A 19698-nucleotide genomic window follows, 5' to 3' on the forward strand; every position below is an offset into this window, starting at 1 on the left:
TGGTCCATATAGAGCAATGGACAGATCATCTAGACAGAAAAGCAATAAACAATGGCTTTGAATGATACACTTGACCAGATGGACTTGACAGACATATTTAGAACTTTTCATCCAAAAGCAACACAATACATTCTTCTTTATGTATAAGTGCACACAGAACATTCTCCAAGATAGATCACATACTGAGTCACAAAACAACCCTCAATAAATATAAAAGAATTGAGATTATAGCATGCACACTTTCAGATCACAATGCTATGAAACTTGAAATCAATCACAGGAAAAAGTTTGGAAAACTTCCAAATGCATGGAGGTTAAAGAACATCCTACTAAAGAATGAATGGGTCAACCAGGCAATTAGAGACGAAATTGAAAAATATATGGAAACAAATGGAAATGAAAACACAACAATCAAAAACTTTTGGGATGAAGCAAAGGCAGTCCTGAGAGTAAAATACATTGCAATCCAGGTCTATCTCAAGAAACAAGAAAAATCCCAAATATAAAATCTAACAGCACACCTAAAAGAACTAGAAGCAGAACAGCAAAGACACCCCAAACCCACCAGAAGAAGAGAAATAATGATCAGAGCAGAATTAAACAATATAGAATCCAAAAAAACAAAAAACAGTAGAGGAGATAACTGAAACCAAGAGTTGTTTGTTTTTTTTTTTTTAATTGATAGACCTCTAGCCAGGCTTTTCAAAAAGAAAAGGGAGAGGACCCAAATAGATAAAATCACGAATGAAATTGGACATATCACAACTAACCCTCATAAATATAAGCAATTATCAGGGAATACTATGAAAAATTATATGCCAACAAACTGGACAACATGGAAGAAATGGACAAATTCCTAAACACCCATACACTACCATAACTCAAATGGTAAGAAATAGAAAATTTTAACAGAACCAAAACTAGTAAAGAAATTGAATCAGTTATGAAAACTCTCCCAACAAATAAGGGTCCTGGATCAGATGGCTTCCCTGAGGAATTCTACAAGACATTTAAAGCAGAGTTAATACTTATCCTTCTGAAGCTGTTTCAAAAAATAGAAATGGAAGGAAAACTCTGGACTCAATCTATGAAGCCAGCATTACTTTGATTTCCAAACCAGAAAGACACCCAGAAAAGGGCAGAACTATAGGCCAACATACCTGGTGAACATGGATGGAAAAATTCTCAACAAGACACTAGCAAATCGAATTCAACAACATAAAAAAAAAAAGAATTATTCACCATGATCAACTGGGATTCATTCCTGGACTTCAGGGCTCGGTCAATATTTGCAGATAAACCAATGTGATACATCACATTAATAAAAGAAAGGATAAGAACTATATGATCCTGCCAATAGATGAAGAAAAAGCATTTGACAAAATACAGCATTCTTTCTTAATAAAAACCCTCCAGAAAGACGGGATAAAAGGAATATACTTAAACATCATAAAAGCCATTTATGAAAAGCCCACAGCTAATATCATCCTCAATGGGGAAAAACAGAGCTTTCCGCCTGAGATCAGGAACATGACAGGGATGTCCACTCTCACCACCGTTGTTTAACACAGTGTGGAATGTCCTAGCTTCAGCAATCAGACAACAAAATGAAATAAAAGGCATCAAAATTGGCAAAGAAGAAGTTTAACTTTCACTTTTCCAGATGGCATGATACTCTACAGAGAAAACCCAAATGACTCCACCAAAGACTGCTAGAACTGATAACATGAATTCAGCAAAGTCACAGGGTATAAAATCAATGTACATAAATCAGTTGCATTTCTATACACCAATAAGAAGCAGCAGAAAGAGAAATAAAGAAACTTATCCCATTTAAAATTGCATCAAAAACCATAAAATACCTAGGAATGAACCTAACCAAAGATGTAAAAGATTTGTATGCTAGAAAACTTATGAAGGAAATTGAAGAAGATACAAAGAAATGGAAAAACATTCTATGCTCATGGACTGGGAGAATAAATATTGTTAAAATGTCAAAACTACCCAAAGCTATCTACACATTCAATGCAATCCCAATCACCAGCACTCTTCTCGAAGCTAGAACAAGCAATCCTAAAATTTGTATGGAACTACAAAAGACCCCGAATAGCCAAAGTAATATTGAAGAAGACCAAAGCGTGAGGCATCACAATCCCAGACTTTAGCCTCTACTACAAAACTATAATCATTAAGACAGCATGGTATTGGCACAAAAACAGACACATAGACCAATGGAATAGAATAGAGACTCCAGAATTGGACCAACAAAAGTATGGCCAACTGATCTTTGACAAAGCAGGAAAGAATATCCAATGGAAAAAAAGACAGTGTCTTTAACAAATGGTGCTGGCAGAATGGACAGCAACATGCAGAAGAATGAAACTAGATTCTTACACCATACACAAAAATAAACTCAAAATGGATAAAGGACCTGAATGTGAGACAGGAAACCATCAAAACCCTAGAGGAGAAAGCAGGAAAAAAACCTCTTTGACCTTGGCCTCAGCAATATCTTATTTGACACATCTCCAAAGGCAAGGGAATTAAAAGTAAAAATTAACTATTGGGACCTCATCAAGATAAAAATCTTCTGCACTGCAAAGAAACAATCAACAAAACTAAAAGGCAACTGATGGAATGGGAAAAGATATTTGCAAATGGCATATCAGATAAAGGGCTAGTATCTAAAACCTATAAAGAACTCACCAAACTCGACACCTGAAAAACAAATAATCCAGTGAAGAATTGGGCAGAAGACATGAATACACACTTCTCCAAAGAAGACATCCAGATGGCCAACAGACACATGAAAAGATGTTCAACGTCACTCATCATCAGGGAAATACAAATCAAAACCACACTCAGATATCACCTCACGCTGGTCAGAGTGGCTAAAATGAACAACTCAGGAGGCTATTAATGCTGGCAAGGATGTGGAGAAATGGGAACCCATTTGCACTGTTGGTGGGAATGCAAACTGGTGCAGCTGCTCTGGAAAACAGTGTGGAGGTTCCTCAAAACATTAAAAATAGAACTACCCTATGACCCAGCAATAGCACTGGTAGGAATTTACCCAAGGGATACAGGAGTGCTGATGCATAGGGGCACACGTACCCCAATGTTTATAGCAGCACTTTCAACAATAGCCAAATTATGGAAAGAGCCTAAATGTCCATCAACTGACGACTGGATAAAGAAGAATGGAATACTGCATGGCAATGAGAAAGAATGAAATCCGGCCATTTGCAGCAACATGGATGGAACTGGAGGTTATTATGCTAAGCGAAATAAGTCAGTCAGACAAAGTCAGATATCATATGTTTTCACTCATATGTGGGTCTTGAGAAACTTAACAGAAGACCATGGGGGAGGGGAAGGGGAAAAAATTATAGAGAGGGAAAAAGGCAAACCATAAGAGACTCTTAAACTGAGGGCTGATGGGGGGTGTGGGAGAAGGGAAAGTGTGTGATGGGTATGGAGGAGGACACTTGTTGGGATGAGCACTGGGCATTGTATGTAAGCCAATTTGACAATAAATTATATTTTTAAAAAGTTAAAAAATTAAAAACATGAAACAAACCAATAGAAAAATTAACAACACATATAACTAGGCAATTTTACAAATGAAGCCCAAAATACCTATTTAAAAATGAAACATGGTTCATCCTCAGTTATTAATGACACACAAATGAAAAGAATGAAATACCACATTATTTCCATTAGCTGTAGTAGTTGGGAGCAGGGAAGGCAGTATCTGACAACTGATATTGGGAGAACATGGAGAAATAAAAAATTCTCCTAAATGTAGTAGGAGGGGCGCCTGGGTGGCTTGGTCGGTTAAGCATCCGACTTCGGCTCAGGTCATGATCTCACGGTCCGTGAGTTCGAGCCCCGCATCGGGCTCTGTGCTGACAGCTCAGAGCCTGGAGCCTGTTTCCGATTCTGTGTCTCCCTCTCTCTCTGCCCCTCCCCTGTTCATGCTCTGTCTCTCTCTGTCTCAAAAATAAATAAACGTTAAAAAAATTTTTTTTAAATTAAATAAAATAAATGTAGTAGGAGGAGCTTAAATTGCTACAATTTTAAAACCAATGTGACAATGCCTAGAAAAATGTGTCTTGTCCCCACAACCCAGCAATTTTTCTGCTAGCTATATTCCCTACAGAAATTCTTGCACAAATGTACCTGGATGCATGTATAAAGATGTTTGCTGGGAGCGCCTGGGTGGCGCAGTCGGTTAAGCGTCCGACTTCAGCCAGGTCACGATCTCGCGGTCCGGGAGTTCGAGCCCCGCGTCAGGCTCTGGGCTGATGGCTCAGAGCCTGGAGCCTGTTTCCGATTCTGTGTCTCCCTCTCTCTCTGCCCCTCCCCTGTTCATGCTCTGTCTCTCTCTGTCCCAAAAATAAAAATAAACGTTGAAAAAAAAAATTAAAAAAAAAAAAAGATGTTTGCTGAAGCACTGTAATAACACACATTAAACAACAATCTTTGGGATAACAGATATTTATAGTGTCACTGCCTGATTCTGGTCCGAAACTCAGGAAGGCAGACACTTCAGCGCTTTAACCAGTTTTTTGCTTTGGATTAATTTCTTTGCAATGGAGATATTTGCCTTTCATTGGAGTGTGCTTATATCCTTTCCATTCTCTATTTCTATATTGTATTCAATGTTGCTAGTTTTTATCTCTATTTTGAAGCACCAAAACTCTATTTTAAATATATATTTCCAGGGGCACCTGGGTGGCTCAATCGGTTAAGCATCCGACTTCAGCTCAGTTCATGATCTCATGGTTCATGGGTTCGAGCCCCAGGCTGGGATCTGTGCTGACAGCTCAGAGCCTGGAGTCTGCTTCATATTCTGTGTCTCCCTCTCTCTCTGCCCCTCCTCTGCTCATGCTCTCTCTGTCTCTAAAAAATAAATAAACATTAAAACATTTTAATAAATAAATATATAAATAAATAAATAAATAAATAAATAAATAAATAAATAGTTCCATTTGAAAATTGGGTAAGCATCTCTGTGGACTAGAAACGGAATTGAAAAACCCAGCAGAAAAGAGGTTGAAGATACAGATACTATACTGCAGGTCTAGAAATAGGAACACATGGCCTGGAACTCAGTTTTTGTGGGAATGTATGACTGTGTATACCTCACATATCCTGTATGTTTAAAACCTGGCTCGCTGTGTGAAATTGGAGTTTAAAGAAAAAGCACCCCAGCAATAAATGTAGTTTAAAAATTTTGCTCAGGCTGGGACCAGCAAAGACCTTGTCCCTGGTAAAATAAAAAGAAACATAAACATGTACATATATGTACACATGAATGGTTAGAATTTAGTCTAATGTGACAAGACTGTGTTCAGAGATTCAGAAGTGAAGAAAAGAATATCACTTTTCAGAAATTTCAAAGTCTTTGCTGGACGCAAATATAGACTTTATAATGGGCATAAATTGATGGCTTTAAATTAAAATGGGTCTTAAATATAACTTATTTTTCTCTTAGTGACCTAGTTAGCTTGAGCTGCCATAACAGAATATCATAAGCTGAGTGGCTTAAACAACAAATTTATTTTTCATAGTGTGAAAGCTGGGAGGCTCTGGTGAAAACTCTTCTTTGTAGCTTGTAAATCATGCCCTTCTCACTGTGTTCTCACACAGGGGAGAGAGTGTAGATTCTTTGGTGTCTTTTTATAAACACACCAATCACATCATATCAGGGACCTACTATTATAATTCATATAACCCTAATCACTTCCCAAAGGCCCTATCTCCAAATATCATCACAGTGGCGGTTAGAACATCAACATACAAATATTAGAGGGACACAAATATTCACTTCATAACACCAAGTTTGATTTTATTTTATATCTCAGTTCTGTAAGATAGTGGGAGTTTAATTTCAATCAATTTTAGGTAATTTCTGTCTACTCATGGTATATACCCCTTGTTCTCTATGATGGGTCTAAATACCAAGGAGTAACAGAACACCAGGGCATTAGAGAGGTGAGCAGATCTCTCTCTATATATATATTCCTCCTCCCTCCCTCTCACCCCTATTCTGCTCAGTAACATCTGCTTCCTCTTTACTATACATCATCATCTGGCTACTCTCCTTTAAATGTTAGATATAAAGAACAGTAACACCCTCCCAGGCCTTTCTGCCTGGACACTCCCTGCGGTCATCTCTGCACTACCACTCTCAATGTTTTGGGCTTCTTGTAATTTTCTGAAGTTTGCCTCCATCTGGAGACCATCTCAGGAATCAAGTTCCCTGACTCATATTTTTTAGGACCGGCTGCACAATTTGTAAAAGCCCAGCTCAAAATGAAAATTCACTCTTGCTTTTTAAAAATTATTAGAAATTTCAAGGCAGCAAAAACAATTCATTAAATTAACTGTGGAGTCCTGAAAGCATGGCCCTGTGCTACTGCATGCCTGTAAAGACAGGAAGATGCCAAAAAAATCAGAGAAACAAGAAACAGAACAAACAGAAAACAAAAATTAAAATGTGAAATTTGAGCATTAAAATATCACTAATCACATAATTACATAAATGTAAATAAATTTAAATGGTCTAAATATAGCAATTAAAATACATAATTTGTCATAGTAGTTAAAAGTATGAGTGAACTAAAACAAAAGTGACTGAACTGTTTACTGCTTAAAAGAAACATTTTTTTCAAAAGTAATGGTAAAGGCAGATAGAAAATAAAAGAATAAAAAAAGACTTATGCAAAAATTAATAAAAAATTCAAGGTAGTTATATTCATATCATATAAGATATTAATAAACCTACTAGGGTAAATAAACTTACTAGAGACAGAGGAGATTATATAAAGATAAAATGGTCAATATGCAAGGAAGACATAGCAATCTTAAACATGTATGCACCAAATAAAAATACACATGAAATATATGAAGAAAAAAACTGATAGACAAAAAGGAAAAATAGACAAATTCACAATTATACTTGGAGGCTTCAATACCCTATTTCCAACAATTGCTAAAATAGCTACACAGAAAGTCATCAAGAATATAACAAAAGTCAATAACTCCATCAATAAACAGGATCTAATCAAAGTTTATTGAACACATCAACTGACAACAAAAACACTCATGAAATAGTAGTAAGATAAACCAGCATATTTACAAAGGTGTGCATTTATCACCATAATCAATGTTAGAATATTTTTATTACTACCCAAAAACCTGCACCCCTCAACCATTAACCAACACTCCCAAATCCTCATCTCCTCTGTCTCTATGTATTTACTTTTAACATTTCATGTAAATGTAATCATACAATATATTGTCTTTTGTGACTATGTATGAGTCACTTAGCATATTGTATTCAAGTCTCATCTATTTAGTAGTATAACTTAATATTTCATTTTTATGGCTTAATAATATTTCATTGTATAAATATATCACAACTTTTTCCAATTGTATTGAGAAAAAATTTACAAGCATGATTGTGTAAATTTAAGGCATGCAGCATGGTGGTTTGACCTACATATACTATGAAATGATACCACGATGGATTTACCCAGTATTCATCTTCTTTAGATACAATAAAAAAAAAAACGAAGCAAAGAAGAAAAAGAAATCTCCTTGTGATGACAGCTCCTAGGATTTACTGTCTTAACAATTTTCCAGTATGTTACACAGCAGTGTCAGCTATAGTTATCATGTTGTACATAGCATCCCTACTACTTATTTACCTTGAAGTCTGTATGTTTTGAGTAGCTTCCTTTAATTCTTTCTACCATCCATCTCTGATAGTCACAGGTCTGATCTCTTTTTGTATGAGTTTGTGGGTTTCTTTGATTATATTTGTTTATTTTTAGATTCCACATATAAAGTGAGGTAAAATAGTATTTTTCTTTCTCTGTCTTATTTCACTTATAATGCATCTAGGATTCATCTGTAGTCACAAATGGTAGGATTTCCTAAGTTTTTATTGATAGATAAGATCCCATTCTTTTTGCATACTACAACTTCTTTATCCATTCACCCATTAATAGACAAATAGGTTTTTCCATATTTTGGGCATTGTAAATAATGCTGCTATAAACATGGGTGTGCAGATATCGTCTCAAATTAGTGGTTCCTTTTCCTTTGGATATATTCCCAAAAGTCTAATTCCTGGATAGGTGTTACTTCTATTTTTTTTGAGGGTCCTCCATTTTATTTTCCATAGTGGTTTTACCAATTAACAATCCCACCAACAATGCAGACAGGTTTCCTTTTCTTGACATCCAGCCAGCATTTGCTGTCTCTTAATTTTTTGGTGATGGCAATTCTAATGGTGTGAGATCATATCTCATTGCAGTTTGAATTTTCATTTCCCTAATGGCTAGTAATATTGAACATTTATCATATACTTATTGGCCTTTTGTATATCTTCTTTGGAGAAATATCTATTTAGATCAGCCACTTTTAAATTGGGTTATTTGGAAAATTTTTGCTAATAAGTTATATGAGTTCTTTGTATATTTTGGATATTAACCATTATCAGATATGGGGTTTGCAATATTTTTTCTAATTATTTAGGTTGTCTTTTCACTTTTTTTATTTTTCCATTTGCTATACAGAAGCTTTTTTTATTTTTATTTATTAAAATGCTCATTTATTTTATGGAGGGGAGGGACAGATAGAGGGAGAGAGAGAATCCCAAGCAGTCTCTGTGCTGTCAGCAGAGAGCCCTATGTGGGGCTCGATCTAAGGAACCTGAGCTGAAATCAAGAGTTGGATGCTTAACTGACTGAGCCACGCAGGCACCCATGGAAGCATTTTAATTTGATAGTTCCACCTGATTATTTTGTATTATGTTGTTTGTGCTTTAGGAGTCATCCAAAAAAAATCATGACCAAGGCACATGTTAAAGTTAGTTCTTATGTTTTCTTTCAGATATTTCACATTTTCATTTCAAATGTCTTACATTTAAGTCTTTAAATCCACTTTGAATTAATTTTCATGAGTGGAGTAAGATACAGGCTCATTTCATTTATTTGCATGTAAATATCCAAAACTATACATTCAGAGATCATTTCTATAGTTCGTTACATGTACATATCCAATTATCCCAGCACCATTTATTAAAGAGACTATCTTTTCTCCATTGAATGTACAAGTACTTGTATGTGCACTCTCTCTCTCTCTCTAAAATAATAATAATAGTAATAAAGAATTAGAAATGAAGAAGATGAGGCAGAGGGAGAGAAAGAATCTTAAGCAGACTCCACACTCAGCATGAAGTCCAATGCAGGGCTCAGTCCCAGGACCCTGGGATCATGACCTGAGTCAAAATCAAGTCAGTCACTCAACCAACCGAGTTACCCAGGTGCCTCAACATAGTTGAAACCCCCTTCCTTTCCAATTCTGATATTTTTAAATTATTTTTCTTATGTAATTGCTCTAGCTAGGACTTCTAGTACTATGTGGGAATCCTTGTCTTGTTCCTGATCTTAGAGGAAATGCTTTCAATCTTTACCATTGAGAGTAATATTAGCTGTGGGTTTGTCTTACATGGCCTTTATTATGTTTTTGTCATGAATAGATGTTGAATACTGTCAAAAGTGTTTTTTTACATTTATTGAGAAAATAATGATTCTTTTCTTTCATTCTATTAATGTGATATGTCACAGTAATTTGCATATGTTGAACCATCCCTGAATACTTGGGATAAATCCCACTTGATCATAGTGAATTATCCTGTTCTGCTTGCTTTGCTGCCAAATTTGTTTTGTCAGCATTTTTTTGAGAATTTTTGCATCTATATTCAACAGAGATATTTGCTGTAGTTTGTTTGTTTTTGTTTTGTTTGTTTATTTTTGTTTTGTTTGTTTGTTTTTCCTTTAGTAGTATCCTCTTTGAATATCAGGATAATGCTAGCCTGGTAAATTAAGACTGGGAGGGTTTCTTATCCTTCAAAAATTTTTAGAAGAGTTTGAAAAAGATTATTGTTAATTCTTCCTTAAGTGTTTGGTTAAATCCACCAGTGAAGCCATCAAGTCCCATGCTTTGTGTCATTGGGATATTTTTGTTAACTGATTCAGACTCCTTACTAATAATCAGCCTATTCAGATTTTCTATTTCTTCCTGATTCAGTCTTGGTGACTTGTAGGTTTCCAAGATTTTTTCCATTTCTTCTCAGTTGTCTAGTTTGTTGGTGTACATTTGTTCATAATAGCCTCTTATGATCCTTCAAATTTCTGTGGTATTAGTTGTAATGTGTCTTTTTCATTTATAGTTTTGTTGATTTGGGTCTTTTCTTGGTTGATCTCCATAAGGGTTTGCCAATTTTGTTTATCTTTTCATAGAATCAACTCCTACATTAGTTAAGATTTTTCTTTGTTTTTCTGTTCTTTATTTCACGTATTTCTGTTCTTTTATTATTTACTTTCTTCTTCTAACTTGGGGATTAGTTTGTTTCTCTTTTTGTAGGTCCTTAAGGCATAGAGTTAAGATTGCTAATTTGGGATCTGTTTTTGCTTTTTAATGTAGGCTTTTATTGCTATAAACATTCCTCTTAAAACTTTTTACTTCATCTCGTAAGTTCTGGTAATATTGTGTTTCTACTTTTTTTAATAAAAAAATTTCCTTTAATTTTCCTTTGATTTATTGATTATTCAAGAAAGTATTGTTTAATTTCATGTACTTGTAATTTTTTTTAAGTTTGCTCTTAATTATTTCTAGTTTCATGTGATTGTGAGCAGAGAACATATTTGGTATGGTTTCAATCTTCCGAATTTACTGATTTGATTTGTGGTATAACATATGATGTATCCTAGAAAATGTTCCATGTGAGCTTGAGAAAAACTGAATTCTACTCTCACTGGACAGAATGTTTTGCATATGTTGAGGCACCTGGGTGGCTCAGTCATTTGGGCGTCTATCGATTTTGGCTCAGGTCATGATCTCACAGTTTGTGAGATTGAGCCCCATGTCGGAGTCTGTGTTGACAGTGTGGAGCCTGCTTGGGATCCTCTCTCTCCCTCTCTCAATTCTCCTACTCCATTCACTCTCTTTGTCTCTCTCTCTCAAAATAAATAAGTAAACATTAAAAAAAAAGTATGTTCTACATATGTCTACAGGTCCATTTTGTCTACAGTGCTGTCCAAATTTCTGTTTTCATATTGATTATCTGACTGAATGACCTATCCATTGCTGAGAGTTCTCCTTTCAGTTGTTATTTTTTGCTCTATATATTTAACTGCTCCAATGTTGGTTGCAAAAATATTTATAAATGCTATATTTTCTTGATATTTTGTCTCTTTTATTATTACATCATGACCTTTTTTGTTCCTCTTTTTTTTTCCATTTTTAGTTTACAGTCTATTTTGTCTGACATAGGTATAACTATCCCTGTTTTTTCGGTGTGTTTTTGTTTTTGTTGTTACCATTTGTTTGAAATATCCTTTTCAGTCCCTTTATTCTCAGTCTATGTGTGTTTTTAAGGCTAAGTAAATCTCTTGTAGATAGCATATTGTCACATCTTTTTTTTTTTAATCTATTAAGCCATTCTTTGCCTTTCCATAGCAAAGTTAATCCATTTATGTTTAAAGCTATTATTGATAAAGACCTACTATTGTCATTTTGTTAATTGTTTCTTAGTTGTGTTGTAGATCCACTGATCCTTGTTTCTTTTCCTGCTGGGTTATTATGTATGTTTTGATGTCTTTAGTATTAGTATGCTTTGATTCCTTTATCATTTTTTCTTTTTTTGTAATTAGTATAGGATTTTCCTTTTGTTGACCATGAAGCTTTCATAAAATATCTTAAAATTATCCTATTTTTTATTGATTAAAACTTTACTTCAATAAAATTTGTAAACTTTACACCTTACTCTCCACATTTTAGACTATTGCTTTTACAATTTATATGTGTTTTTTTGTATTGTGTAACTTAATAGATCATTGTAGTTATGACTCTTTTCATTTTTTTTCCTTTTTTTTGTTTTTACTTTTGAACTAATTTTAAGTGAATTACACACCTTATTACAATGCTGTAGAATCTAACCATGTCTATATATTTACCATTACCAGTTTGATTGGTGCTACCTCTTTATGTTTTTATGTTAATTAGTGTGCTTTTACTTCCAAAGAACTCTGTTTAGCACTTATTATAAGGCAGACCTGGTGGCAATAAACTCCTTCAGTTTTTTTTTTTTTTTTTTATGGGAAGATTTATCCCTTCTTTTGTTTCTCAAAGACAGCTTCACCAGGTGTAGAACACTTGGGTGAGTTATTTTCTTTCAATGTTTTGATTATGTCATTCCATTCTTTCTTTTTTTTTTTTTTTTAATTTTTTTTTCAACGTTTATTTTATTTTTGGGACAGAGAGAGACAGAGCATGAACGGGAGAGGGGCAGAGAGAGAGGGAGACACAGAATCGGAAACAGGCTCCAGGCTCTGAGCCATCAGCCCAGAGCCTGACGCGGGGCTCGAACTCACGGACCGCGAGATCGTGACCTGGCTGAAGTCGGACACTTAACCAACTGCGCCACCCAGGCGCCCCCATTCTTTCTTGATCTGAAAAGATTCTGTTGAGAAATCCACCAACAGTCTTATGACAGTTCTTTTATATGTAATGTCTCTTTTTTCTCTTGTTGCTCTTCAAATTATTTTTAATTTTTATTTTTTTTACATTTACACTCTTTTTTTTTTTTTTTTTGAACGTTTATTTATTTTTGGGACAGAGAGAGACAGAGCATGAATGGGGGAGGGGCAGAGAGAGAGGGAGACACAGAATCGGAAACAGGCTCCAGGCCCTGAGCCATCAGCCCAGAGCCTGACGCGGGGCTCGAACTCACGGACCGCGAGATCGTGACCTGGCTGAAGTCGGACGCTTAACCGACTGCGCCACCCAGGCGCCCCTACATTTACACTCTTTAATTGAACACATAAAACTGTACTATTTAATATATTTTTCCAGAACTTTTTGTGAAATTCAGATCACAGTGTATCATTTACAAATACCTTGTCTTTTTTTTTTTTTTGATCATCTACAACTTGTGCACAGTTCTTGAAAATAACATCTTCATCCTACCTTATTTTACCTTTGAAGTTGGCCTGAGGCGATTAAGGAGAGGGTTTCCATTCAAAATGTTCTCCATATGTATTCTTCCTTCTTCAGGTTTCTGTTCTTGTTCCTCTGTAGACTGCTTTTCAGCTCTTTCTTCTCTAACATTTTCTAGTTTTGCAAGAAGTACTGCAGAATCATCACCATCACTCTTCCCTTCAAAATCTTCATCTTCATCTCCTCATCAGTTAGAGAATCATCTGCATCAAGGTTGGCAGCAGGAATCTGGTCTAACCAAGGCTTCTTTGATACTGAGAAGGAGGTGGTATGTTCTCGTATTGGACAATCTCTATTTTTTTTTCTCTCTCGCAGCAGCTCACTCTCTTTTTCAGCTCTCTCCTGAAGTCATGGTTCCACACTTCTTCAGGGGCATCCTGAATAGTTTGTCTATATTTTCTCCTTGGATGAAAAAGTAGGTCTCTACTTGAATATTGTCTTGAGAGTTGGCTCAAATCACCTCTCCTTTTCATCTCTCACTTCTCACAAGTTAAAGAGTTGGCCTAGCAGTTGCTGCCATGTATTATGCTCCCAGAAACTTCTGTGCCTGTTTTTAACTTTTGACAATTTAATTATAATGTGCCTTTGGGTATCCTTGCTCAAGTGCCACCTATTTGAGGTCTTTTGGGTCTCATCAATCTAGATGACCATGTCACTCCCCATGATTTGAGAAGTTTTCAACTCTTATTGCTTTAAATATATTTTCTTTTACTTTCTCTTTCTCTTCTCCTTCTGAAATTCCTATAATGTGAATACTGTTTCTTTACATTGTGTCTCATAATTCCCATAGGCTTTCTTCACTCTTTAATACTTTCTTCTTTTTTCTCTTCTGATTGGGTAATTTCCAATGTTCTATCCTCAATGGCACTGGCTCTTTATCTTCTGTATGGTCAAGTCTATTTTGAAACTCTGCTGAATTCTTCAGTTCAGCTATTGTATTTTTCAACTATGGGATTCTATGTTTGTTTGTTTAATGGTTGCTATTTCCTTTTTGAACTTCTCATTTTGTTCATGCATTATTTTCTTAGTTTTTTTTAGTTGTCTATGTTTTCTTATAGTTCACTAGACTTTTTAAAGATTATTATTCTGAATACTTTGTCTGACTTTTCATATATATCCACTTTTTATGGTCAGGCATTAGCACTTTTAAATTTTCCTTTGGTGGTGTAATATTCCCTTGATTTTTCATAATCTTTAATTCCTTGAATTGGTATCTTCTCATTTGAATAATCAGACTCATCTTCTAGAGTTTACAGGTTTGTTTTGACAGAGAGGCTCTTTACCAGTCAGCTCAGTTTGGGTCTCTGGATGTGTCTGCTAGTTATGTCCTTGCACATTTGAGCCCAGCTCTCATTATATATATTTGAGTAAAGCATCTGTTTGGGCTCTGAGGATAATAAAGATAATAATAAGTGGCTCTGCTGTACCACTAAAAACAACTGGATAGGATTGCTGACTAGCTTTCCTACTAGTGAAGCTGCAGGATGGGCTCCATGTCTGTCTAGATTCTCTGATTAGGCTTACTAGATGGTTGGGATTAGGTACTACATTCAGTAATATATGGGGCTATGAGACGGCTTCCTTGCCCTGGCCAGGAAGTAGGATGTGTCCCAGGGTCTACATGGTTCATTATTTGTGGATGCAAAGCAGGCCAGAGTATGTACTCTGTTCCCTAGTCAACTGAAGTTACTGGTTTTGCTCTACAAATGAGGAAAGTCATGTGCTGTGCTCTCTCTCTCTCTCTCTCTCTCCCTCTCTCTCTCTCTCCCTCTCTCTCTCTCTCTCTCTGTTCAAGTGCCACTGTATATAGATTGGTTGAACAGCTTCCTATGTGCTCTAGGTAGTCTCTCTGAGTGGACATGCTGATAGCTGTATTCAGTGAAAAACCTGCCTACAGATTAGATTTCTTGCCTGTGTACAGTAAGATAAGCAACTCTAATGCTGACAAAGCTCTTTGCTGTCTCAATTCAAGCTGACCTACACTCCAAATATTCAGGTCAAACAGGACCATTGGCTTTGTTTTGTAAACTATCTGCTCCACCTGCCCTTCTCTAGGCTTGAGCACTGCTAGACCACACAACTTACAGCAGTTTTTACCAGCCTTCTGGTTACGAATTTGGAAGACTCTTTTCACAGAAGATGAGGCTAGTTTCTTTGTCAGAGTTGGAGGGGAAGAAACCCCTCTAGGTCACTCTCAATTTCCAAAACAGATTCTCCACTTGGGAGGAGCCAGTAGCTACCATCATCACTGGTTATGAATTATTCTACCACGGTGGATTGCCTGCCTCTACGTAGTATAAGAACCCACCATGTCCTGTACTGGCTTTCCTCTGGGTGAAATTAACTCTGCCTGACCACATCTTGGTGGAAATGTTACTGGGTTGTTCAGCTTCCAGGAGTTGTTGTCACCTTTTTTGGTCTGTGAGGTCAGAAGACACTGTCACAGCAAGTGAGTTCTGTGACTAATAAAAGACATCCAAATTGGCAAGAAGGGAGTCAAACTTTCACTCTTCACAGACAACATGATACTCTATGTAGAAAACTCAAAAGACTCCACCAAAAACTTCTAGAACTGATCCATGAATTCAGCAGAGTCACAGGATATAAAATCAATGTACAGAAATAAGTTACATTTCTATATACCAATAATGAAGCAGCAGAAGGAGTAATCAAGGAATCAATCCCATTTACAACTGCACCAAAACCATAAAATACTTAGGGATAAACCTAACCAAAGAGATGAAAAATCTATATACTGAAAACTATAGAAAGCTTATGAAAGAAATTTAAGAAGACATTTAAAAAAATGGAAAACATTCCATGTTCATGGATTGGAAGAACAAATTGTTAAAATGTCAACACTTCACAAAGCAATCAACATATTCAATGCAATCCCTATCAAAAAAACACCAGCTGTCTTCACAGAGCTAGAACAATCCTAAAATTTGTATGGAACCAGAAAAGACCCCGAATAGCCAAAGTAATCATGAAAAAGAAAACCAAAGCTGTAAACATCACAATTCTGGGTTTCAAGCTTCATTAAAAAGCTGTAAACATCAAGACATTATGGTACTGGCACAAAAACAGACACATAGATCTGTGAAACAGAATAGAGTACCTAGAAGTGGACGCACAAACATATGACCGACTAATGTTTGAAAAAGCAATAAAGAATACCAAATGGAAAAAAAAAAAAACATTCTCCTTAACAAATGGTATTGGGAAAACTGAATGGCAACATGCAGAAGAATGAACCTGGAGCACTTTTTTACACCATACACAAAAATAAATTCAAAATGGATGAAAGACGTAAATGTAAGATAGCAAGCCATCAAAATCCTAGAGGGGAAAACAGGCAACAACCTCTTTGATCTCAGGCATGGCAACTTCTTACTTGATGTGTCTCTGGAGGCAAGGGAAACAAAAGTAAAAATGAACTATTGGGACCTCATCAAGATAAAAAGCTTCTTCACAGTGAAGGATACAATCAGCAAAACTAAAAGGCAACTGATTGAAGGGAGGGGATATTTGCAAATGAAATATCAAATAAAAAGTTAGTATCCAAAATCTATTAAGAACTTATCAAACTCAACACCCCAAAAAACAAATAATCCAGTGAAGAAATGGGCAAAAGAATAGACATCTTTCCAAAGAAGATATCCAGATGGCTGATAGACACATGAAAAGATGCTCAATATCACTTATCATCAGGGAAATACAAATCAAAACCACAATGAGATACCACCTCACCCCTGTCCGAATGGCTAAAATTAACTCAGGCAACAACAGATGTTGGTAAGGATATGGAGAAAAAGGAACACTTTTGCCCTGCTGGTGGAAATGAAAACTGGTGCAGCCACTCTGGAAAACAGTATAGAAGTCTCTCAACAAATTAAAAATAGAACTACCCTATGACCCAGCAATTGTACTACTAGGTAATTATCCAAAGGATACGGGAGTGCTGTTTCAAAGGGACACATGCACCCCAATGTTTATAACAGCACTATCAACAATAGCCAAATGTAGACAGCCCAAATATCCATCTATTAATGAATGGATAAAGAAGATGTGGTATATATATACAATGGAATATTAGTTAAAAAAAAGAATGAATTTTGCCATTTGCAACAACATGGATGGAACTAGAATGTATTATGCTAAGTGAAATAAGTCAGTCAGAGAAAGACAAATATCATATGGCTTCACTCATATGTGGAACTTAAAATAAAAAACAGATGAGCATAATGGAGGGCAAGAAAATATAAACACAGGGAGGAAGACAAACCGTAAGAGACTGTTAAATACAAAGAAGAAACTGAGGGTTGCTGGAGGGGTTTGGGTGAGGGATGGGTTACATGGACAAGGGGAATTAAGTAGGACACTTGTTGGGATGAGCACTGGATGTTATATGTAAGTGATAAATCACTGAATTCTATTCCTGAAACCATTATTACACTATGTGTTAACTAATTTGGATGTAATTTTTTTTAAAAATTAAAAAATTAAAAAAAATCCACTCTGGCAGATCTGCACTCTGCCAAGTTTTCTGGTCAGAATGTGCCCCTGACTTAGTTCTCCAGATTAATAAAACCACTAGTTGGGATTACTATTTGGGCACTGCAGGTATGAACTCAGGTTACCAAGATCCACATCATAGTTGTTTCAATTCCACTCCCCCTTCTCTGTCACAGTCAAATTCTCAGTGGTTGTGAGGTTTCCCTACAATCACTTTAGAGCTAGAGCAGAATAGGGACCCCCACAAAGTGACCCCATTGCTGGAGCACCAGGGAAATTGTCTCCTCTTTATTCTCTTTTCCCACTGTAAAAACAAGATTCAGGGGATACTTCTTGATATAGTGGTTCACTGTCCTGGAGAGAGGCATTGTGGTCAATGTGTAGTTGCTTCTGTTAATATCTAAAGCAGTCTATATTGAGGGAGGGTGCCTCAGCCTCAACCCCATGATCCACAATTTTCTCAGTGTTGTTTTGTCTTGAATAGTTGTTAGTTTTTCCTCTTATGAGGGGCAGAACTTTCAGGAACAATATTTTTCATTATATTGTTAATATCCATATAATACTCTTTGAATGACAAGTTTAGTATTTTTAAAACTATATTTGTACCTACTAATTATATTTAAAAAGCCAAGGTTTCAAGAAAATAGTTTGGGAAACTTGAGACCAGGTAAGGTAAAAGGAAGCAAAGGGAAAAAATATACACCACTACAGAAATTCTTATGCAAGTCACAGTACTAATACCTGGGCTCAACAATACTATTTCATTTATTATATAAAATTTATAATTACTTTATAATAATTATTGTTTATTATAATTAATTTGTTATAAAATTATTGAATAATCTTCCTCTCTCCACCTTGCCAGTATAACAACAAGGCTCCATAGTGGATTATAGCTGGAAGAACAATAAAATGCAGACTGTTTCTGAGTAAGCATATTTAGGGTATCTTAAGGACAAGAGGAGAGACAAAATGGACACAAGAATTTGAAGCCTCTGGTATCAACAGCCTCAGCTGTTGGCCCAGCCAAATTAATATTTATCTTTACGCTAAGTACCTATATACCTTTATGCTAAATACTGATGTATTACCAAATACAAAATGTCTGGATGTTGACAACAAAATTATAAGACATGCCCACAGTCAAGAAAAAACGCATTCTGAATAGATAAATTAATCATCAGAACCAGACTCCAAACTCAGATATGACACAGATGTTAGAATTATCAGACAGCAAATTTAAACTATAATAATAAAATGTCTTAAGTCTATAATGAAAAAAGAAAACGTGTGTGTGTGTGTGTGTGCATAATGAAAGCATAGAGATGGAAACTCTAAGAATAAATTAAAAATTTTAACAATTAAGGGCGCCTGGGTGGCTTAATTGGTTTAGTCAACTCTTGATTTCAGCTGAGGTCATCTCAGGGTTCTGTGAGTTTGAGCCCCACATGGGCTCTGTGCTGACTGCATGGATCCTGCTTGAGAGTCTCCCTCTTTCTCTGTCCCTTCCCTGTTTGTATTCTCTCTGCCTCTATCAAAATAAATGAATAAACTTTAAAACAATATATGAAAACTTATACACAAAAATTTTAAAAATAATATATTGATGGGTTTGTCAGTAGGCTATACACAGCCAAAGCAATAATAAGTGTTCTTGAAGAAAGATCAATAGAAACTTCCCAAACTGAAATCCAAACAGAAAGTAGAATAAAAATAACAGCAGAGCAATAAGTATCATGGATTGTTAGTTTCTAAAGGTATTATATATGCATAATTGGAATATCAAGATATGAAAGACAGAATAGAGTAGAATAAATATTTGAAGTGACAATGACCGAGAACTTTATAAAATCAATGATAGCAGATTACAAACCTGGAAATCCAAAGAACACCAAAAAATGATTACACTCCCACACCCTCCCTCATGAAAGAAGAAAGAAAGAAAGAAAGAAAGAAAGAAAGAAGAAAGAAAGAAAGAAGGAAGGAAAGAAAGAAAGAAAGAAAGAAAGAAAGAAAGAAAGAAAGAAAATATAGGCATATTATAGTCCACTTGCAAAGAAAAGTTTGAAAGAAAGCAAAGCAAATAAAACAGGTACATATAGAGGA

The 19698-nt window shown here is 35.6% G+C and overlaps 1 pseudogene; it reads right to left on the reverse strand.

Moving 5' to 3' along the window:
* The window catches only part of LOC124501836 (spliceosome-associated protein CWC15 homolog), a 50761-nt pseudogene extending 37211 nt beyond the window's left edge, over positions 1–13550 (reverse strand).
* Positions 13551–19698: the final 6148 nt, after the last annotated feature.

This window comes from Lynx rufus, unplaced genomic scaffold (genome assembly GCF_022079265.1).
Source record: "Lynx rufus isolate CCGP_SWC_20201006 ecotype Redwood Valley unplaced genomic scaffold, mLynRuf1.p SCAF_7, whole genome shotgun sequence".
Lineage (NCBI taxonomy): Eukaryota > Metazoa > Chordata > Mammalia > Carnivora > Felidae > Lynx > Lynx rufus.